Genomic DNA, 17026 nt, shown 5'->3' on the forward strand with positions numbered 1-17026 from the left:
ACAATTTTCTAATGCTGCAACTTCTCTGTAGGAGCGAATTACCCCCGAAAGCGAAACTATGAAGGCGGCACGTGAGTCGCGGCTGAATAACTCCGTCGATAAGATCATTGTCCGCGGGTGGTAAGGTGCCGGGTTCGAGTCCCGATCCCGCACACAGTTTTAGCATTGATCCTAAACGTAACTGCTGAAGTACCCAAGGCTGTACGTGCTTGCAGGTAGATATAACTCTGTAAAAGGGGACGATTCTTTTGAAAATAAAAGATTTTTAGTCCTGTGTGAAAGATAAAATTTATTGCAAGTTCCTGTCTTTCTTCGTGTAGAAGATATAGTCGTGCAGACTCTTGATGGACAGTTGCTTCTAAATGTGAGCATCGCGTTTCTTTTGCGCCGAGGCACTGGTATACGGGACGGTTTACTCGATGTTACACGAAGGCCTGCAGGTGCAGTAGGTCTGCGAACCCCCATGCGGCGGCTGCCAGCGGGTAAGTAATGTGGGAGTCCAGTTGGCCGATCTCACGTGGAGCCGAGATTTACGGTCATCGATTGGCCGGAGCGGCGAACCGGTGGACGGCCGGCGGTGTTCCCATTACGACGCGCCGGCCGCGCTGATAGATGGCCGTATAACTCGAGGGGTCTTACCCGGCTCGCTGGAGACCTATTGGGAATTATCATAGCCGGCCCGGCTCACGCCACAGCTGGCGTGTCGCCATACGGAAGCAGCACTGCTCAGCGTTACTTAAGCTTTTCGTGACTCAGGGGGCACTCGTGTCCCAATAAATTAATAGGCAGTTTTGGGCGTTTTAACGCCTGTGTGCCATGTATCTCTAGTGTTATCTCGTGAGAAACTTTCGGACCTCGGAGAAAACTGCTATGGACCGTTGAGCTGGATATAAGAGTGTTTCGACAGGTTTTGCACAAACTAAAGGAACTGATGGAGGAGTTGAAATACAACAATTCCGGAACAGAAAATTATTGCCTTGGAAGTAATTCTCAGCCTGTGGAAGCTCTTGAATGTTAGGAGCATTAAGGACGAAAAATGTATTCACTCCTTAAGTCAAGCAAAAATATGCTGTTTACTCAGTAATGTTCTGGATGTACTCTAGTCTTATATTAGAACAAATAAGCCCTCGGTCACAAATATTAAGTCAAAATTGACCAGGTTTCGACGCTACTATGAGCGTCGTCTTCAGAATTAAACTAACTGTTCTAAAACATAAATAAATTAAGGTTTGGTTCAAAATGGCTCTGAGCAGTATGGGACTCAACTGCGATGGTCATCAGTCCCCTAGAACTTAGAACTACTTAAACCTAACTAACCTAAGGACATCACACACATCCATGCCCGAGGCAGGATTCGAACCTGCGACCGTAGCAGTCGCACGGTTTCGGACTGCGCGCCTAGAACCGCGAGACCATCGGGCCGGCAACTAAGGTTTGTACTGACTGGAAAGAAATGGAGTACTTACAAGTCACATTCTAAAAAAAATCTAAGCCGGAAAGGCGACGTCATGAAAAGTTGTAAATAAGGTAAGATGGCGAGCCGCTAAGGAGTGCTCGAACCTGAGTGAACACAGGTTGCAACAAAACTGAGGTGCCCACGTTAGAAAGTGTGGGCAAGTAAACATGGTGTTGCTACGAGCGCCATATAGTAGCCGCAGAAACAACTAGGCTACTGTACATTCAAAATTAGACATTCATTACAATTTCATGTGTCTAATTTTGAACGTACAGTAGCCTAGTTGTTTCTTCGGCTACTAGATGGCGCTCGTAGCAACACCATGTTTACTTAAAAATGGCTCTGAGCACTATGGGACTCAACTGCTGTGGTCATCAGTCCCCTAGAACTTAGAACTACTTAAACCTAACCAACCTAAGGACATCACACACACCCGTACCCGAGGCAGGATTCGAACCTGCGACCGCAGCAGCAACGCGGCTCCGGACTGGAGCGCCTAGAACCGCACGGCCACCGCGGCCGGCCATGTTTACTTGCCCACACTTTCTAACGAGGGCACCTCAGTTTTGTTGCAACTCGTGTTCACTCAGGTACGAGCAGCCCTTAGCGGCTCGCCATCTTACCTTATTTACAACTTTTCATGAAGTCGCCTTTCCGGTTTAGATTTTTTTTTTTTTAGAATGTGACTTGTAAGTACTGCATTTCTTTCCAGTTACTACAAACTTTAGTTTATTTATGCCTTATACACCTATTATGTTTTAGAACAGTTAGTTTAATTCTGAAGACGACGCTCATAGTAGCGCCGAAACCTAATCAATTTTTACTTAATATTTGTGACCGAGGGCTTATTTGTTCTAATATAATTCTGACACGGACACTGAACCTTAGCGGCTATGTTCAAAGTTGTACTCTAGTCTTCTTGTGAAGACCCATTTGTTTGCCAAGATCCCGATGTTAACACAATTACTGGATTATTAGTTTCGGCAATATGTATTGCCGTCTTCAGATCCATAAAACCTGGCAGTGATAGCTCACCTGGCATGTCATTGTAACGCCTCGAATTTCTTATGCATATTGTATAGTCCAAATGTGACACAGTGGTTGTAGCATTATATGATGTAGCTGCCACTGCCCGGTTTTATAGGTCTGAAGATGGCAATACATACGGCCGAAACAAATAATCCGGTAACGGTGTTAACATAGCGATCTTTGCAAATAAGTTGGTTTTCGCAAGAAGACTGCAGTACAAATTTATAGGCCGCCTCCTGCGCTGAATGATAATGTCAGGTAACCATGATGTTTTAGCGTACAGAAGGCGTTCAAAATGGCGAGCGCGACATTCAGTACAGCAATAACGTATTCGTAGAAAATTCTGGAGCACTCTATCAAGTACACCAGGCATCGCGTGAACCTCATAAGACACTCTAATCATCCCGGTGAGAAGTGTTTCTACAGCGCCAACTCGTGTCACATACACGGGGCTTTTGATATGTCCCCTAACGGTCAGAAAAAAAAAATCAGAGGGCTTCAGATCAGGGGAGTGAGATGGTCGTAGAAAGTATGAAGCGGACGTTCTAGGCGCTCAGTCCGGAACCGCCCGACTGCTATGGTCACAGGTTCGAATCCTGCCTCGAGCATTGATGTGTGTGATGTCCTTAGGTTAGTTAGGTTTAAGTAGTTCTAAGTCTAGGGAACTGACGAGCACAGATGTTAAGTCCCATAGTGCTCAGAGCCATTTTGTGAAGCGGACAGCTGTGTTTCCTTATACGTTATACACAATATTTTGAAACATTATACTTCTCAGTAATTCTTATGGTTTGTAGATAGTTTGTAGTTAGTGAGACGTATATGCCCCAGCAACTTCACACAATATAAAAAATGGCACCGTATGTGTCGTGTCAAAGGGGTCTACAAACATAATACTGAAAATTTTACGAGATATTCCATGGTTTTCATTTTCATGACAGTAAATTTATTTTGGTACAATTTCTTTATAGTTATTCCCGTGTTTCGCATCCTGATGAAATCCCTCCGCAAAGAAAAATTGAACTTTGAAAACGCTAGATTTACAAGAAAACTTGGGCCTTGCTTGGTTTACGGATTACATGTGTCACCAACTTTCAAAATTGGTTCAAAAGGGTTCTAATGGCTCTGAGCACAATGGGACTTAACATCTGAGGTCATCAGTCCCCTAGAACTTACAACTACTTAAACCTAATTATCCTAAGGACATCACACACATCCATGTCCGAGGCAGGATTCGAACCTGCGACCGTAGCAGTCACGCGGTTCCGCACTGAAGCGCCTAGAACCGCTCGGCCACCGAGGCCGGCTCAAAATTGGTCAACTTAAAAAAGTTACTGGTGGAAATGTAATACTGATCGTAACGGAAGCTACTTTCCGTATTTCATTTTTCAGATATGTGTTAAATGAGATTTGATCTAAAAAGGGTTAACCCGTCCTCGTACTGGACGTGAAAGCAAACGTAGGCGTGGAACTGCACGAACATTGTGACGTTACAGTGAAGAATTTCATGTTACGAAGCACTCACAGACGTGAAATGCAGAATCAGATGCATCAGAAGGTGGTCAACAAAGATGGAAGAGAGCTTTTTTTGTCTCAAGCAGAATTTAGATGACTCCATATTGGATTACGTCATTTGCAGTTTATGCCCTTATTTGATAGTTTTTATAAAATAAGCTACGTGGCGTCAGTGTACGCTATTCCAAAGTGTCAATTCATCGATTTATAGAAAATGAGTCGTTTTCGTGTGATTTGTTGTAATAAAATGACGGAAAAAATACATCGGTGGTTACATGTTTTTCGTGTTAGCTGCTTCGCGTGCTATAACTTGCGTGGTGGGGAGGTACACAGTTTCAAGAAACTAACTCTGAAAAGTTATAAAAACGCGCTGTTTTTGTACGATGTGTTATAAAGAAACGTCAAGTAATGACAAATTGGCGGTTAAAGCCTATTCGAAATACTAAGATCAAAGGCATAGACGGAGCTAACTCCGGTCAATTTTAGAGTGGTTGATAGTGACATACGGCATCAACTGAAAGGTTGCCGTTTCGTATTCTGGTTGGCTCTGAGCACTATGGCACTTAACTTCTGAGGCCATCAGTCCTCTAGAACTTAGAATTATTTAAACCTAACTAACCTAAGAACATCACACACATCCATACCCGACGCAGGATTCGAAACTGCGACCGTAGCGGTCGCGCGGTTCCAGACTGCAGCGCCTAGAACCACTCGGCCACCACGGCCGGCTTCGAATTCTGCTTCCTGGAAATATACTATTTTCAGCTTCATTGCTTTCAAAAGTTTTCTTATTAATTTAATAGAAATAAGTTCCGGAATATTTTATGTAATGTATAAGTGAAACCGAGTGTAGTGTACGTAGTTCCGCGTAGTCAACGCGTACACAACTTTCCCACTAGAACGCGCCCCACTACGCACAACAGCGCAGGCGCAGTGCTCGTCCGTCTCCGCACTACGAGATGGCGATGCCATAGAGACGGACCAATTTCTGGTGCCGCCGATCCGCGTATTAATATGTAACGCAGCCAATGAGATTGCTGCTATCGTAGAACCTTTTCTCCTCGCGGATCACACTCGCGCAGTGATACATGAACGCGTGAGGTATTATAACGAGTGTACAGACCTCCGATTAGTCAGTCTGCATTTGTCTGCACCAGTCTGTACCAATCTGCATTAGTCTGTACCAGTCTGTACGAGTTCTACATTTGTCTGTACCAGTCTACAGTCAAGTTTCAGTCTGCGCCTAATAAGATTGCCATATTCCTGTACATAGCCATGAATATAAATGTATAGACACTTTTGTCAAGTATCAGAGATATATGTGAGAATAAGATTAACGTGCCAATACCGAAGGAACTTGAGATTGTCAATTGTAAATAGCATCCAGAACCAAGTTAAGTAAGTTTTATGCTTGTTATTATTTTAATAAATGTGTGTGAAAATTAATCAAGTTCTGTTTAAAGTTGGTCACCGTCAATCTGCTACTCTAAGCGTGCAAGTGGCACTTCTATCGTCTGACCTAACAGCAGAAGATAAACACGCCACAATAAGACCACGAGACATATTGCTGACACTCGCCTACTTCGTTAGAGCGACAAGTCAAATAATCTGATGGTGTGTGTACTGAAGGTCTTACAGTACGCACACCATACCGAGTTTGTTCGGTTTTGCGGACGTACCGGGAAACACGAACAAATGGATTACCAGATTGCTGTCATGCTATTGATCGATATTCGCTCCCCCCCCCCCATCCCCCCCTCCACCCCCCCGCCCCCCCCACACACACATACCGCGCAATTCAGTGCAGTGCATACTATAGACAGAACAACATTGCTAACATACGGACAAGGGAGTATATGTGCATTTAAATACATAGACGCAATGACAAAGGAGTTGTACATGTATAAAGTAACAGTTATTAAAATAAACGGGGCCCAGCCGAGGCACTTTACCGCGTATTTGAAGAAGTAGAGTGGGTTAGACCGGAGTAAATGACACCAAAGAAAATTTTTAAATACGCAGAAAACCTTTAGAGTTGAAAGATATACAGGGTGTTACAAAAAGATACGGCCAAACTTTCAGGAAACATTCCTCACACACAAATAAAGAAAAGATGTTATGTGGACATGTGTCCGGAAACGCTTAATTTCCATGTTAGAGCTCATTTTAGTTTCGTCAGTATGTACTGTACTTCCTCGATTCACCGCCAGTTGGCCCAATTGAAGGAAGGTAATGTTGACTTCGGTGCTTGTGTTGACATGCGACTCATTGCTCTACAGTACTAGCATCAAGCACATCAGTACGTAGCATCAACAGGTTAGTGTTCATCACGAACGTGGTTTTGCAGTCAGTGCAATGTTTACAAATGCGGAGTTGGCAGATGCCCATTTGATGTATGGATTAGCACGGGGCAATAGCCGTGGCGCGGTACGTTTGTATCGAGACAGATTTCCAGAACGAAGGTGTCCCGACAGGAAGACGTTCGAAGCAATTGATCGGCGTCTTAGGGAGCACGGAACATTCCAGCCTATGACTCGCGACTGGGGAAGACCTAGAACGACGAGGACACCTGCAATGGACGAGGCAATTCTTCGTGCAGTTGACGATAACCCTGATGTCAGCGTCAGAGAGGTTGCTGCTGTACAAGGTAACGTTGACCACGTCACTGTATGGAGAGTGCTGCGGGAGAACCAGTTGTTTCCGTACCATGTACAGCGTGTGCAGGCACTATCAGCAGCTGATTGGCCTCCACGGGTACACTTCTGGGAATGGTTCATCCAACAATGTGTCAATACTCATTTCAGTGCAAATGTTCTCTTTACGGATGAGGCTTCATTCCAACGTGATCAAATTGTAAATTTTCACAATCAACATGTGTGGGCTGACGAGAATCCGCATGCAATTGTGCAATCACGTCATCAACACAGATTTTCTGTGAGCGTTTGGGCAGGCATTGTTGGTGATGTCTTGATTGGGCCCCATATTCTTCCAGCTACGCTCAGTGGAGCACGTTATCATGATTTCATACGGGATACTCTACCTGTGCTGCTACAACATGTGCCTTTACAAGTACGACACAACATGTGGTTCATGCATGACGGAGCTCCTGCACATTTCAGTCGAAGTGTTCGTACGCTTCTCGACAACAGATTCGGTGACCGATGGATTGGTAGAGGTGGACCAATTCCGTGGCCTCCACGTTCTTATGACCTCAACCCTCTTGACTTTCATTTATGGGGGCATTTGAAAGCTCTTGTCTACGCAACCCCGGTACCAAATGTAGAGACTCTTCGTGCTCGTATTGTGGACGGCTGTGATACAATACGCCATTCTCCAGGGCTGCATCAGCGCATCAGGGATTCCATGCGACGGAGGGTGAATGCATGTATCCTCGCTAACGGAGGACATTTTGAACATTTCCTGTAACAAAGTGTTTGAATTCACGCTGGTACGTTCTGTTGCTGTGTGTTTCCATTCCGTGATTAATGTGATTTGAAGAGAAGTAATAAAATGAGCTCTAACATGGAAAGTAAGCGTTTCCGGACATATGTCCACATAACGTCTTTTCTTTATTTGTGTGTGAGGAATGTTTCCTGAAAGTTTGGCCGTACCTTTTTGTAACGCCCTGTAGGTGAGGGGGTCACTAGACAGCGCTGGTGTCGCAAATGTCGACCAGCGGCATGTTCTCTTCCGTGTACGTAGCAGTTCGTTTCTGAGCGTGCAGGAATTGCACTGGAAACTAGGCAGGCGTGCTTTACACGTCTCGTGTGAGGACGGCATTAGGCGCTGGGTCCTGGCGTGACCGGAAAAGTAGTGGCGCTGCATTTGTGCCACGTAACGAGGAGCTAGGAGCATCACAAAACAGCGAACGTAAACACGAGAACGCTTCGTGGAGGGCGGGGTAGCCGTAGCGAGGACGACTCTATTCCACAAGTTCGCTCCACATTTATACTTGGGCCACCGTAATTAAACCTCTCCTGCGCATGTAACATTTCTAGGCGGCGCTACGTGCATGTCTCGGTAAACTCTGGAAATACCGGCAGCTAACCAGTGCACGTCTGTCTACGTCGCGATGTGGCTGCTGCACGCGACACTCCCCTGCTCCACTGACACTCCACTCCTCTATAACGCCTAACCCACCACTTCTCTCTTTCACTTCTTACAGTTGTAAGTAGGCTGTTTAGGTTTTCTTATTGCTAACGCCACGTAGTGCTCTGTATGAAAATCACTGGCTGTGCTGTGTGCAGTCTGTGGCTAGTTTGCATTGTTGTCTGCCATTGTAGTATTGGGCAGCTGGATGTTAACAGCGCGTAGCGTTGCGCGGTTGGAGGTGAGCCACCAGCAGTGATGGATGTGGGGAGAGAGATGGCGGAGTTTTGAAATTTGTAAGACTGTCATGAACTGCTATATACACTCCTGGAATGGAAAAAAGAACACATTGACACCGGTGTGTCAGACCCACCATACTTGCTCCGGACATTGCGAGAGGGCTGTACAAGCAATGATCACACGCACGGCACAGCGGACACACCAGGAACCGCGGTGTTGGCCGTCGAATGGCGCTAGCTGCGCAGCATTTGTGCACCGCCGCCGTCAGTGTCAGCCAGTTTGCAGTGGCATACGGAGCTCCATCGCAGTCTTTAACACTGGTAGCATGCCGCGACAGCGTGGACGTGAACCGTATGTGCAGTTGACGGACTTTGAGCGAGGGCGTATAGTGGGCATGCGGGAGGCCGGGTGGACGTACCGCCGAATTGCTCAACACGTGGGGCGTGAGGCCTCCACAGTACATCGATGTTGTCGCCAGTGGTCGGCGGAAGGTGCACGTGCCCGTCGACCTGGGACCGGACCGCAGCGACGCACGGATGCACGCCAAGACCGTAGGATCCTACGCAGTGCCGTATGGGACCGCACCGCCACTTCCCAGCAAATTAGGGACACTGTTGCTCCTGGGGTATCGGCGAGGACCATTCGCAACCGTCTCCATGAAGCTGGGCTACGGTCCCGCACACCGTTAGGCCGTCTTCCGCTCACGCCCCAACATCGTGCAGCCCGCCTCCAGTGGTGTCGCGACAGGCGTGAATGGAGGGACGAATGGAGACGTGTCGTCTTCAGCGATGAGAGTCGCTTCTGCCTTGGTGCCAATGATGGTCGTATGCGTGTTTGGCGCCGTGCAGGTGAGCGCCACAATCAGGACTGCATACGACCGAGGTACACGCGGCCAACACCCGGCATCATGGTGTGGGGAGCCATCTCCTACACTGGCCGTACACCACTGGTGATCGTCGAGGGGACACTGAATAGTGCACGGTACATCCAAACCGTCATCGAACCCATCGTTCTACCATTCCTAGACCGGCAAGGGAACTTGCTGTTCCAACAGGACAATGCACGTCCGCATGTATCCCGTGCCACCCAACGTGCTCTAGAAGGTGTAAGTCAACTACCCTGGCCAGCAAGATCTCCGTATCTGTCCCCCATTGAGCATGTTTGGGACTGGATGAAGCGCCGTCTCACACGGTCTGCACGTCCAGCACGAACGCTGGTCCAACTGAGGCGCCAGGTGGAAATGGCATGGCAAGCCGTTCCACAGGACTACATCCAGCATCTCTACGATGGTCTCCATGGGAGAATAGCAGCCTGCATTGCTGCGAAAGGTGGATATACACTGTACTAGTGCCGACATTGTGCATGCTCTGTTGCCTGTGTCTATGTGCCTGTGGTTCTGTCAGTGTGATCATGTGACGTATCTGACCCCAGGAATGTGTCAATAAGGTTTCCCCTTCCTGGGACAATGAATTCACGGTGTTCTTATTTCAATTTCCAGGAGTGTATATTATGACTATTAAGGTAAATACCGTGTTTGTTCTCTATTAAAATCTTTCATTTGCTAACTATGCCTATCAGTAGTTAGTGCCTTCTGTAGTTTGAATCTTTTATTTAGCTGGCAGTAGTGGCGCTTGCTTTATTGCAGTAGCGCGAATAACCAAGATTTTTGTGAGGTAAGTGATTTGTGAAACGTATAGGTTAATGTTAGTCAGGGCCATTCTTTTGTAGGGATTTTTGAAAGTCAGATTGCGTTGCGCTAAAAATACTGTGTGTCAGTTTAAGCACAGTCAAGTATAATTTTTCAAAAGGGGACGTTTCACAGTGTCCGTTTTTTCCCTCCCTTCTTCTGATGGCAGTGTCCGGCTTCTCTTGGAATACTTGCCAGTATTCTGTCCCACCGTTGGAAAGCAAGTGACGAGGTCCTGCTATCGTAAGGATGCGGTGGCAATAGTTCTCTGCTGCTCCTCTTCCTCGCTGCATCTTGGCTCCAAGGTAAACTTAAAATTAAGAATTACTGGCATCGTGTTGAACCGTCAGCGACTGTACTTAAGGGGGGTAGGACGTCAAACAGGCCGACTTGGAGCAGGAGAGGCACCACAGGACATTTTATTTTCTACTGTCTATACTTTTACAAATAAATTCATAAAACTTTGTCAGCATGACCAGGAAGGTTTCAGGATTCACACTCATAGCAGTGGAAGTGCAGAAACATAACAAAATAATTTTTTTTTTAGATATGAAATTTCATCATTTTTTCGCTTCCGGTTGGCTGCATTTGTTGCTATAGGTACATTTTTCTTCACAAGTAAGAGAGATTCTTTGATGAATTTTGCACAGCATACAAACCATACTTACAGGTGTATGAAACTCTAGAGTTTTCCAAATCAATTAAAAACTGTGGTAAAAATTGACATAATTATCTAGAAAATTCGATTTTTTTCTAAACATAAAGTTTAAAACGTAACAGCTCATTCATTTTTTCATAAATTAAATAGATTCGAGAGTTTCAGACACCTGTAAATATTGTTTGTATGTTGCGCAAAATTCATCGAACAGTCTCTTTTACGTATGAAGAAAAATGTACCTATAGTAACAAATGCAGCCAATAGTAAGTGAAAAAATTATGAAATTTTACATGTAAAAAAATTATTTTGTTATGTTTTTGAACTTCCACTGTTACGAGTGAATCCTGAATCCTTCCTGGTCATGCTGACAAAGTTTTATGAATTTAATTGTAAAAGTATAGACAGTGGAAATTAAAATGACCTGTGGTGCCTCTCCTGCTCCAAGTCGGCCCGTTTGACGTCCTACCCCCCTTAATGTGAATAAAAAGTGTGAGTATGACATTATTATAATTATACTGGTTTCGGTTATATAATGGCCATCATCAGACCAATATCATGTTCACACGAGGAAAGAGCGTGCGGAAGGTGTTGTTACCAGGTGTTATATGTCGCCGTCTGCTGACGATGGTTGTTATGTAATAGAAACCGGTACCCACCAGTAAAACTAAAATATGCGGTTTAAAATTATACTTTTAATTTGATTTTGTTTAAACTTATATTACTAATTTGAATTTCTGATTGTTGCACATCTTAGGTTATGATTGGTTTGTTGGTTTAAAAGAGGGGGGCAAGGGACCAAACTGCTAGGTCATCGGTCCCTTGTTCCGATTAAAACAATGCCACAACATTGAATATGAATCTAGAACGGACATACGCGAAAACATAACTGTTTCCTTAATAGAGCGTTGGTCCATCTTCAGAACACAATACAGCATCGATACTGCGTGGCATGGTTTGTACAGGGCCTTGGTGAGATTCCTGAACTATGTGACACCAGATGTCTGGGTACGTGTCGCGCAACTTCCGAAAGTTATCGGACCGTACTTTTTCGCAAATGAACAGGGAAACACAATAATTGTCAATGCCAATCGTTGCGTGGAGATGTTACGACCTTCCGTTACACCTGCATTGAACAACTTTCCGAATGTTCAAGAAGCCTGACTTCAACAGGACGAGCCGGCCGGAGTGGCCGAGCGGTTCTAGGCGCTACAGTCTGGAACCGCGCGACCGCTACGGTCGCAGGTTCGAATCCTGTCTCGGGCATGGATGTGTGTGATGTCCTTAGGTTAGTTAGGTTTAAGTAGTTCTAAGTTCTAGGGGACTGATGACCTCAGATGTTTAGTGCCATAGTGCTCAGAGCCTTTAACCACAATGAACAGTAGTTTATTCAACAGCGATACAGGCAGGCTATGAAAGTACTGTAGACAGTTAAAACTGAATTCAAATAACAACTGCAATTTCATTTTCTTTAAGCTCTCAGTAGCTTAGATAAAAAAACTAAAACACCTATCCTGACAGACTGATTGAAATTACTATCTTCAAAGTATACCCATTGGTTAATAAAAGCAATAGTCGATAAAATCTTAATGAAACTGATCAGAAATAAAATCAGAATTTAGTTACTTTTACTATACAAGTAAAAAAAATGTGTGTGTGAATTCCTAAGGGACCAAACTGCTGAGGTCATCGGTCCCTAGACTTATACACTACTTAAACTAAGTGATGCGAAGAACAACACACACACCCATGCCCGAGGAAGGACTCGAACCTCCGGCGGGAGAGGCCGCGTAGTCCGTGACATGGTGCCTCTAACCGCGCGGCCACTCCACGAGGCCCACTATACATGTAAACCAAATACAGCTGACAGACACACACACTGGACATCAATCCCTACAATCCATACACGTACAACACAATTGCTAATGCCTACTCCTCCTCCCACACAGGCCATGAAGGCCCAAAGGTACCGACCGGCCGCCGTGTCATCCTCACCCGCTGGCGTCACTGGATGCGGATATGGAGGGGTATGTGGTCAGCACACTGCTCTCTCGGCCGTATGGCAGTTTTCAAGACCGGAGCCGCTACTTCTCAATCAAGTAGCTCCTCAGTTTGCCTCACAAGGGCTGAGTGCACCCCGCTTGCCAGCAGCGCTCGACAGACCGGATGGTCACCCATCCAAGTGCTAGCCCAGCCCGACAGCGCTTAATTTCGGTGGTCTGACGGGAACCGGTGTTACCACTGCGGCAAGGCCGTTGGCACTAATGCCCACTGCACCGCCTAATTATGCAGCATTGCGCTTTAATTCGTTACTCCCAAAACACCATAACCCAAACAAATCGCGCAGCGGTATTTGATGACTGAGTGCAGCTTAAGATACAGTTTGAAGAGTTATTGCTTAACAGCCTTACTTCTGATTTAAATTATGTTAAACCAAAAAAGGTAAACACAATAACTTAAATCATCGTGGTGCACCACTTCTAAGTTAAGGAGTTGGCCCCTTTGAGACACCAGTGATTCTAAATTTTTTTCTTTGTTTCTTGGAATTTGAATACACACTGACCAGCAGTGAAACACCAGTCTGGCGTACCACGCCTTAACTCCTAGGTTTTGCTTAGAATCGTGCGGGACACCACTATCACACTTAACGTTTAATCCCCATAATCCTTACGGTATATAACACCTTAATCAATGTCATGATTACAGGGAAAACTTTCACTGCATCGCCCACGTGAAGCCAGGCGCAAACGCTTAAAAAATTCAGCAAAATTGGACAGCCCTTTGCACAAACACATATTGGGAAGATGTTAGTAGCCACATTCCATGCAAGGGTGTATACCAACACTGCCGGTCCCTACAGCGGTGAGCAAACTAGAAAAAATGAACAAACCACAACTTTCTGTAACTTCGGCGAACCAGACCAGTAGCAGCGGGTGACACGGCAAAGCAGCTAAAAATACCACACTTCGTTAATACTCCTTCGCATCAGACTCAAACAACAGTAACCTCGTTCCGCACCCATCGGTGCTGCACAAGACCCGTAGCACCCCACAGTATTCGTTTTGTAGTGCCGACTGCCCAATAGTTTACGCAGTTCTCAACGTTGGCTGTTGGTAGTACAACCAGACCTTCTCGCACAACCGATCCCTATTCCACGTCAAAAGTGAACAGTCTGAGACACGGTGATACTAAAGGCTTCAGTAACGGCTCACAGAATAGTAAGTGCTCTACATGCGTCACCCGACATTACCTTACAAGGCGTGCCACAAAAATCCGACCGATTGCTATAACGTTGAAAGGGTACAGTACCGCCCGACATTGAAAATAGGTACAACATACTTCATTACTTTTGTCAGAACAACACATTTTTTCTAATAATAACTCAATTTCAATTAATACAGCGAAGCCGGATACCAGTGTGGGAAAGAATGACAATTTATTTATTTAACTGATCACATGTGCACTCCCACAAAGTAAATCTCTACATCCAGTTTGGTGAGATCTGTGAAATGAATGAATGTATGGTCGTCTGTTAACCACAGATAGTGAATGCGAATATATGATCATCTTTGAGACGATCCTTTGGCCACCTTTGGTGGAACCAAAGAGATTAAACTTACCGGAGCTTTGAGCGCCTGAAATGTGGCTGACCAATACGGTAGCATGGTCTTCCCCCACCTCGACAGAGGTGCGAGATGACCTGAAGAACGGCCATGTTTCAGCACTCTGCCACTGGATCTTGTGCTGTTAAGACCTGTCTTAGTTGTGCTCCGTAAAGACAAAAGAGTGGAGACATGGTATGCATGTGGAATATTTAAGAGTAGTTTGAAATATTAATTTCTCTATTTCAGGAACTTTTGTGGGGAGAATTAAATGTCAGGCAGGTAATATTAATGGGATCGTAGTAATCTTCGGAAGTGACCAACGGTCACAATGAAACCACGTGTAGCAATAAGTTGAAATACTTCCGTGTGCTTAAGTTAAGCAGAATTACTAGCGTGTGTACAATAAGTTGAAATATTTAAGAAATAGCGTGTGTACCATAAGTTGAAATATTTAAGAAATGGCGTGTGCAGGACTTGAAATTAGAGACGAGTACTTCCACGTGGTGAGTACTGTGTGAGTCTCAATCTGTGTATGAGACAAAGGATAAAGAGAAGTACTCGTCCATGGTATCAGTTGAGGACTCGCGTGTGTGATGAATATGTTCTTAATATTACTTTGCGTGATATGATTCCGTGTGACGCTAGATTCAAACTCTGAGCGAGAAGTAAGGTGAGTCGGCCGTCTATCCAGCAACGCCACCTGGCTTGCATTGCACAGGAAGACGTGCATATATCTCCAGAGTTCATAGTAGGAAAGTAGAATTACAAAGTGGGGCAGTGTCGTGTGAAACTGGGATAAATACTAATTGAAGTGGGAAAGCTGAAAGTGATAGTGTTGTGACTATTCATTGTATTGTATTCCATGTCGTAGTGCGGTGTATGTCATGTAATTTGGGTATGTGTGGTTTGCATGGGAGAGTAGCAAGGTAGTTTCAAAAGATTAGTGGGTTATGCTTGTTCCTTCGGTACCGCTCGGTCTGGAGGAAAGTTTCGTGATGATGATAGTGTAAGTCGAAGTGTGAGGTATAATAAAAGATCCACCATCCTATCCAGAAAGTGCACTGTAGCGTTAAATAATTACGAGACCATAATATAGAGATTCACCAATGTTAAGCCATGCCCACTGGGCGGAATTTCTCATGTGTTATTGTTGTAGGTTATAGAATTTGTGTGTTTAGGCTATAGAATTTATCGGAATAAATAAGATAGTGAAAAGAAAAAGATTGATGGCCTTTTCCTTCGAATTGTATGTTGTCATGATATCCAAAATTTATAATGTGTGCGCCACTCTTATTCAGTGCGATGGCCACGTGTTGATAAAAGCCATTAAATAAAAAGGAAAGAAAATGTGGTATTGCCAGTGCGTAGTGAGCAGTCAGAGTTCTGTAAATTACTGATAGTCAGATGCGTGTTTCCGTTGCGTATTATTCATACAGGAGGTTGATTAGTGACTTAATTGTGAGTACGAGAGTTCATGTTACTCGATAAATAAGAATGAATCCACTCGCTTGGCAGACCACTCATCTTGCAGGCCTGACTGCTTGATGCCACAGTATGAGCAAGGCATGTGGGTGCCTCTCAACGTTAAGAACTCTCACAGACAAACAGTATAAACCACCAGTGAACTACAATACAAAAGAAACCTTATTTCAACACGTAATGTTCGCTTTTGCATTATCAGTACCACAGGCAATAATAAAACAATTCCTTTAGACGAATAGCTGAAAGAACTAGGTACAGTCCGCAGTTCAATGTTGCCGGCCAACGCTGTGTTCCCAAAAGAACGTTTCACACTCCATGCTGCGACACCTTACTACCCTACACCACATCGGCAGCTCACAAACAGGAGATGTTAATGTGAATAATTCCCAGAGCCAGCTGCCGCTATTTGCTTGCCCAAGCACTCCACGCTTCTCGTAGAGGGCGCTCCGCCAACAAACGCGCGAATTCATACCGTCAGAATGACCAACATCCGGCACAATATCTTGTACAAAATGACACAACTTTATTTCTGCAGATGAACGAAAGCGTTCCGTTAACACGCTCGTAACCTTAGTAAGTAAATGCGGGAATATATTTTTTGTAAGTTCATTCATATCGAAAAGCTTTCTGTGGCTAGCTACGAATTTCCTGATAGGCTGCCGGCCGCGGTGGTCTCGCGGTTAAGGCGCTCAGTCCGGAACCGCGCGACTGCTACGGTCGCAGGTTCGAATCCTGCCTCGGGCATGGATGTGTGTGATGTCCTTAGGTTAGTTAGGTTTAAGTAGTTCTAAGTTGTAGGGAACTGATGACCACAGAAGTTAAGTCCCATAGTGCTCAGAGCCATTTGAACCACTTGAACCTGATAGGCTGTTACGGGAGAAGAAGCGTTCTTAACATACAGAGACCCAGTAAGTCACAACCAACGGATCGAACACGGGTGCCGATGTAGCAGAAAGTTCGCTCTGGCCTTACATCATAGGTGGCAGAAAAATGGGGGGGGGGGGGAGGGGGGCGGGGCAAGAGAGGGCACTTGCCCCTCCTTCCTGGAATCTGAGGAAACAAACTTTCATATTTATTAGAATATTCTCGCACACTTCTAGCAATGATTGACTGTGATTGTGCTAACAGCAGAGTTACCATCTCCAAGTCCTAAGGAAAATAGTTTGCTTTTCTAAAGTTTATTTTTGATTCTCCACTTTGGAAGGGGGCTATTAATTTGCCATTTTCCCCTGATTCTTTTTATTGCTACCCAGCAACATTTTCTCTATAGT

The 17026-nt window shown here is 45.1% G+C and overlaps 1 pseudogene; it reads right to left on the reverse strand.

Moving 5' to 3' along the window:
• Nucleotides 1–12810: 12810 nt before the first annotated feature.
• Nucleotides 12811–12928, reverse strand: LOC124797065 (annotated as a pseudogene).
• Nucleotides 12929–17026: the final 4098 nt, after the last annotated feature.

Source organism: Schistocerca piceifrons, chromosome 4, assembly GCF_021461385.2.
Source record: "Schistocerca piceifrons isolate TAMUIC-IGC-003096 chromosome 4, iqSchPice1.1, whole genome shotgun sequence".
NCBI classification, from domain to species: domain Eukaryota; kingdom Metazoa; phylum Arthropoda; class Insecta; order Orthoptera; family Acrididae; genus Schistocerca; species Schistocerca piceifrons.